Source organism: Primulina eburnea, chromosome 11 (genome assembly GCF_022965805.1).
Source record: "Primulina eburnea isolate SZY01 chromosome 11, ASM2296580v1, whole genome shotgun sequence".
Classification (NCBI taxonomy): domain Eukaryota; kingdom Viridiplantae; phylum Streptophyta; class Magnoliopsida; order Lamiales; family Gesneriaceae; genus Primulina; species Primulina eburnea.
This window is the reverse complement of record NC_133111.1, coordinates 26971872-26979380: the sequence shown is the minus strand read 5'-3', so window position 1 is coordinate 26979380 and position 7509 is coordinate 26971872. Positions and strand designations below refer to the sequence as shown.

The 7509-nt window shown below is 40.9% G+C and overlaps 1 non-coding gene across 1 annotated transcript; it reads right to left on the bottom strand.

Moving 5' to 3' along the window:
- Positions 1-2211: 2211 nt before the first annotated feature.
- Positions 2212-2318, bottom strand: LOC140806444 (small nucleolar RNA R71). The gene has a single exon (XR_012112518.1). It is a non-coding gene; the product is annotated as a small nucleolar RNA R71 (small nucleolar RNA).
- Positions 2319-7509: the final 5191 nt, after the last annotated feature.

The following is a 7509-nucleotide window of genomic DNA, read 5'->3' as shown; positions in this document are numbered from 1 at the left end:
ATAGGATCATGTGATGCATTGAAGAAATGATTCCACTTACTACACTTGGAGCACTTGGTTTCCTAAACCTTGACGGTGATTGATAGGACTCGATTTTACGTATTTTTAGTATTGGTTTTGAGTCGCATTCATGCATCATATTAGTTTATTTTAGTTTAATTGTGCATTTTTCTAGCATTATGTAGCATATGACTGATCTCGTGTATTTTGTGGTCATTTTGTAGGAATTGAGCCAAAAAAGTGGATTGGAATTGAGCAGCTTATTCGAAGTACCTCGCTAGGGCGGCCAAAAGTGACCGCCCCAGCGAGCATTTTAGTCTTGCCGAGGAGTTTTATTCGAAGTACCTCGCTAGGGCGGCCAAAAGTGACCGCCCCAGCGAGCATTTTAGTCTTGCCGAGGAGTTTTATTCGAAGTCTCTCGCTAGGGCGGTCACCAGCGAAACCAAGGACATGGTCGAGAAACTTATTCGAAGTATCTCGCTAGGGCGGACACTTTTGACCGCCCTAGCGAGACGCGAGATTTGGAAAGATTTGTTTCCAAGTTTGTGGACTCTATCAGATACCTAGACCTAATACACGAGATCGGGGCGCCGTTTTTCAGTCTGGGACCATTATTTTCATCACTTTTCTGGGGAGGAAGGCGAGGAGCAAAGGAGATTTCGAAGACCTCGAGATTTCCACGCGTCGTGGCCGTCACCCGTCGTCATCTTTAGTATTTTTATTATTCAGTATTTTATTTTGTACATTGATTGTGGTTTTTGTTATGAATTTCAGTAGCTAAAACTCTAGATTTGTTGGGAATTGAGGGGATCCTACCCCGTACTCGTTGTTTAACATTATTTCTCGACGTTTTTATTAGTGATTTGTTTATGCTATTGTTCTTTCTTGTTTCAATCGAAGTCTAGCTAACTTCCTTTGATTATTTCATGTTGTTAATGATTTCGATAGAATAATTAACAATACGACCAAACATTATAAACCACGGATTTACAATTTCAGTAGATATACGGAATGGGGTACGTGTCGATAGTGATAGTTCACCCGGATGAAAGCTAGTGGATTCCATAGAATGTAATGCAATCTTGAACTGTTAAATATTTGAGGACACTTGAGTACTGCATGTTTAAGATTAGTATTAATATAGCTCGACAGAGTATATTAATTAGTCTAGGGAATTCCGTCGAATGCACAAGTAAAAGTCGAGTGTAGTTAGTTAAACACGAGTGGTAGGTGAACTGATAATTTCCCAACAAATTCATTTCTCATTTGATTTAATCCAATTTAATCATTGCTCTATTGAACACATCTTCTTTGCATTTTAATTATTTTAGTTGTTTAATTTACATTAGTTTAATAATCAACTCAATTTATCGTTGCTAAAGGAATTTTACTTGAAAATAAAATTAGTGTAACGCAGTCCTTGTGGATTGATACTCGTATTCACTTACGTTTATTATAACTTGACTATCGTGCACTTGCGATATTTAAATCGAGCTTTCAATTATAAAATAAATTTTGGGACTATTCACTGTGCAAGTTTTGCTCGATCAAGTTTTTGGCGCCGTTGCCGGGGACTGTTGATTCACAATTTTTTTTTTATTTCTCATTTAAATTCTTTAGTATTACTTATTTTATTGCTATTTGATACTCTCCTTGTGTTGCAGATTTTTCTGGTGGTGCATGCGAAGATCACTCGAATTTAAGCTTGAGCCTTTTGACCCCGAGATTGAACGCACAGCTAGACGTCGAAGACAACAACAAAGACTCAAAGAACAGATGGAAAGACACGAGCAAGAACGTGGAGAGGAACAGCGTGACAATAGACAAGTTGAGATACCACGTCGCATTCCAATGTTGGATTATGCACAGCCGTCTCTTGATGGAGCACGTCCAAGCATCGTAAGACCAGTCATCCGAGCTAATCAGTTTGAGATAAAGCCAGCTATCATCCAGATGATTCAGAACACTGTTCAATTTGGGGGAAGTGCACTTGACGACCCTAATTCTCATATAGCTGACTTTCTTGAAATTTGTGATACTTTTAAGTTTAATGGCGTGTCTGATGATGCTGTTCGTTTGCGCTTATTTTCATTTTCACTGAAAGATAAAGCTAAGTCGTGGTTAAACTGTTTGCCTGTAGGGTCTATCACTACATGGGAGGATATGGCAAAGGCATTCCTGATCAATTACTTTCCTCCGTCGAAGACTATGAAGCTTAGAGCCGACATTACTATGTTTGCTCAATATGAGAACGAGTCACTTTACGAGGCATGGGAGCGCTACAAGGACTTGTTTAGGAGATGTCCACACCATGAGCTACCGCTCGGGTTAGTTGTTCAAACTTTCTACTATGGTCTGATTACTCCTAACCGTACTATGATAGATGCTGCTGCATGTGGTAACTTACTGAGAAAGACGGCTGAGGAAGGATATGAGTTATTGGAGGAGATGGCTGCGTGTAGCTATCATCCTCAGTCTGATAGGCAGAGACGAGGTGCTGGAGTTCATCAAGTTAATGATTTGTCTGCGGTTTCAGCACAGTTAGAGGCTTTGAATAGAAAGATTGATGGGATGAGCATGAGTGGGTCGGCTATGCGTCTGCAAGAAATTTTCTGTGATAAGTGTGGGGGTGAGCATGACGTGCAGGAATGCCAAGATGGCAATCCATTTTATGTGCCTGAGGGAGCACCGGTGAAACAAGTGGGATTCCAGAACCGTCCTAGAAATGACCCTTATTCGAATACATACAATCCGGGATGGAGGAATCACCCAAACTTTTCGTGGGGAGGCCAAAATAGCCAAAATCGCCAACAAAGAGGTCAACCATATGGGATGCACCAAGGATTCAAGCCAGAGCCGCCTCGGGAGGAGAAGTCCAATTTAGAGCAAATGATGACTAAATTTATTTCTGCAACAGAGACGAGATTTCAGAATCAAGATGCATCCATAAAGGGGTTAGAGAATCAAATCGGACAATTGGCTAAGTTGATTGCTAATAGGGAGCAAGGAACTTTGCCAAGCAACACATAAACTAACCCAAGAGAACATGTGAAGGCTGTGGAATTGCGTAGTGGAAAAGCACTCGAGTCTAGTGAAGAAAAGACCAAGCACGTTGGGGATGAGGTGGAAACTCGAGGAGGTAAGTCTTCTAACTCTACATCTACACCTATTGCACAAAATAAAATTGTTATCCCTCCACCTTTCCCTGCAGCAATGAAGAAAGCCCAATTAGATGCACAATTTGGTAAATTTCTTGAGGTATTTAAAAAATTGCATATTAACATTCCTTTTGCTGATGCTTTATTGAATATGCCAAGTTATGCAAAATTTTTTAAAGATATCTTAGCGAATAAGCGGAAGCTAGAAGATCATATGACGGTGAATTTGACTGAAAATTGCTCCGCTTTAGTTCAAAACAAGATTCCTCCTAAGCAAAAAGATCCAGGGAGTTTCTCTATACCTTGCATTATTGGTGACATTAATTTTCATAAAGCTCTATGTGATCTTGGTGCGAGTATTAATCTGATGCCTTTTTCTGTATTCAGGAGACTTGGATTAGGTGAACCCAAGCCAACTAGGATGTCGTTGCAGCTGGCTGACAGATCTGTCAAGTATCCACGTGGGATTATCGAAGATGTTTTGGTGAAAGTGGATAAGTTCATTTTCCCTGCAGATTTTGTGATACTTGACATGGAGGAAGATGTAGAGATGCCTTTGATCCTAGGGAGACCATTCCTGGCTACAGGGAAAGCACTGATTGATGTTGAAGAGGGAAAATTGAGACTGAGAGTTGGAGAAGAAGAAATTATTTTTGATGTCTTTAATACTCTCAAGCACACAATGCACAATGATAGTTGTTTTAGTATTGATGTCTTGGATTCTCTCGTTTGTGATTTTATGCAGGATGGATTGAAAGAACCATTGGAGGCTACTCTCACGACTGGAAAGCAGGAGGACGAGCTAGACGAGGAAAAGATGGAGATGGTAGCTCACTTGAATTCCATTCCACCTTGGAGAAAGCAAGTGAGGCTTAGACTTGAGGAATTGGGAGACAGAAAAGATTTAATGCCTCAAAAGTCAAGCCTAGAGGAGCCACCTACTTTGGAGCTCAAACCACTACCTCCACATCTCAAGTACGTATATTTAGGAGAAAATAATAAATTACCTGTTATTATTTCCTCTTCTTTGACAGATGACATGGAGAGTAAACTCTTGGGAGTCCTTAAGGAGCATAAAGGCGCATTCGCTTGGAAGGTTGCGGACATCAAAGGGATAAGTCCTTCAATTTGCATGCACAAAATTCTGATGGAAGATCAATACTCACCTCTAGCACAACCACAAAGGAGACTCAATCCAAAGATGCAAGAGGTAGTAAAAGCTGAAACGATTAAACTTCTGGATGCAGGTATTATCTATCCTATCTCTGATAGTGCGTGGGTAAGTCCTGTACAATGTGTGCCAAAAAAGGGTGGGATTACTGTTATTACTAATGAAAAAAATGAGTTGATTCCCACTAGAATTGTTACGGGTTGGCGTGTGTGCATAGATTATAGGAAATTGAATGATGCAACCCGTAAAGATCACTTTCCCTTGCCATTTATCGATCAAATGATTGAACGTTTAGCAGGTCATGAATTTTAATGCTTTCTAGATGGATATTCGGGATACAATCAAATCACAATTGCACCTGAGGACCAAGAGAAAACTACTTTCACTTGCCCTTATGGTACTTTTGCGTTTAGGCGTATGCCCTTTGGTTTATGCAATGCACCTGCAACATTTCAGAGATGCATGACTGCTATCTTTCATGACATGATTGGAAATGGCCTTGAAATTTTTATGGATGATTTCTCTATTTTTGGCTCCTCATTTAATGAATGTTTAGAGAACTTGAATTTGGTATTAATTAGATGTGAAGAGAGCAATTTGGTGTTGAATTGGGAGAAGTGTCATTTTATGGTTCAAGAGGGAATTGTTTTAGGACACAAGGTATCAGAGAATGGAATGGAGGTTGACAAGGCCAAGGTGGAAGTAATCAAAAACCTACCACCACCGGCATCAGTGAAAGGAGTCAGGAGTTTCCTAGGGCATGCTGGTTTCTATAGGCGGTTCATTAAAGATTTTTCTAAAATTGCTAAACCGTTATCCTCTTTGTTGATGAAAGATGTGGAATTTAATTTTGATTCTACTTGTCTGCAGGCATTCGAGATACTCAAGGAAAGCTTGGTGACAGCACCTGTTCTGACTGCCCCTGATTGGGAGTTACCGTTTGAGGTGATGTGCGATGCTTGTGATACAGCTGTGGGTGCGGGTGCGGTGCTGGGTCAAAGAAAGAACAAGGTATTTCATACCATCTACTATGCAAGTAAGACTTTAAATGATGCTCAATTGAATTACGCTACTACTGAAAAGGAATTACTTGCTATAGTATTTGCTTTCGATAAATTTCATGCATACCTTGTTCTGTCTAAAGTAACGGTGTATACGGATCATTCTGCCCTCAAATACTTGCTTGCTAAGAAAGATGCGAAACCTAGATTGATTCGGTGGATTTTACTATTGCAAGAATTTGATCTCGAAATTCGAGATAAAAAGGGGGTGGAAAATGTAGTTGCTGATCATCTGTCTAGGCTTGAGCATGTTAGAGTTAAGTGCGTCGATGATGATATAGATGACTGGTTTCCTGATGAACAATTACTTGAGATAAATGCGTACCCGTGGTATGCCGATTTTGCTAGCTTTCTTGTCACTGGCACACCTCCACCTAAATTATCGTTTCACCAAAGAAAGAAATTATTTTCAGACGTGAAATACTATTTTTGGGAGGAACCGTTTTTGTTTAAGATCTGTGCAGACTCCATGATAAGAAGATGTGTGGCGGAAGAGGAAACAAATCAAATTTTGAACCATTGTCATGACCGTGAGGTAGGTGGTCACTTTGGACCCATACGGACGGCATCTAAGGTACTTGAATGTGGCTTCTATTGGCCAACTCTTTTTAAGGATGCTCGTTTGTATGTTCTCAATTGTGATATATGCCAACGCACATGTAATATTTCCAACCGTCATGAGATGCCTTTAACTAATATTGTTGAGTGTGAAATATTTGATGTGTGGGGTATTGATTTTATGGGTCCGTTTCCTGTGTCTTTTGCAAAGAAATTTATTTTGGTGGCAGTGGAGTATGTATCGAAATGGGTGGAGGCGGAGGCTTGTGCCACTAATGATGCACAAGTGGTGTTAAAATTTTTGAAGAAACGTATTTTTAATCGATTTGGTACACCACGTGCAATCATAAGTGATGGTGGCACCCATTTTTGCAACAAAATTTTTGATAAACTGCTGGGCAAATATGGTGTCACCCACAAGGTTTCCACTCCATACCATCCCCAAACGAGTGGACAAGTTGAAGTGTCCAATCGGGAAATTAAGAGGATTTTGGAGAAGACGGTCAATGTGAATAGGAAAGACTGGTCCGTTCGGTTAGATGATGCTTTGTGGGCTTATCGTACTGCATTTAAAACACCTATAGGCACTACACCGTATAGGTTACTTTTTGGTAAAGCATGTCATCTACCAGTAGAATTAGAGCATAGAGCATATTGGGCGACCAAAGCACTAAACTTTGATTTTGCTCTTGCAGGTGAAAAACGGTTGCTGCAGTTGAATCAGTTAGATGAGTTCCGAGGAAGAGCTTATGATCTTGTACTGTCCTACAAGGAACGCACCAAACGAGCCCATGATAAGCACATTATAAGAAGGGAATTCAAAGTGGGTGAAGCGGTGTTGTTGTACAATTCTCGCCTGCGACTCTTTCCGGGCAAACTAAAATCAAGGTGGTCAAGGCCATTCACTATCGCCAAGGTGTTCCCATCGGGTGCAGTGGTATTACATGATGGAAAGGAAGGGACGTTTACTGTGAACGCCCAAAGATTGAAGCACTATCTGGGTGGCACAATTGAGCCACAAATTGGAGTCACTCAACTCCATGACAGTCCTTGAGGACATGGGTGAAAAGTCTAGCTCTAGACTCTAAATTGAGAACTACTTCTACTCCTTATATTGTTTTAATTTCATTTTATTTATTTTTTATCGCATCATTTGCATTTAGGTCATTGCATGGCATGGCATTCGTGTTTTTCGCCGAAGCTTCTCGCTAGGGCGGTCAAAAGTGACCGCCCCAGCGAGCTTTCGTTTTGGTTTCAGTCATTGGTTTAGCCGAAACATCTCGCTAGGGCGGTCACAATGTGACCGCTCCAGCGAGGACTCATACTTTTCAAATAGTTTTTTTTGCCGAAACTACTCGCTAGGGCGGTCAAAAGTGACCGCCCCAGCGAGGACTCGTATCTTTAAAAATTTTGTTTTGCCGAAACTACTCGCTAGGGCGGACAAAAGGGACCGCCCGAGCGAGTCGCGCAGATATAAAACGTTTTCCCCTTCTCTTTCTTCCTCACTTCGAACCCTACTCCCATCCTCTCGTTTTTCCGCGCCCCCATCCCTTTTTTGTGC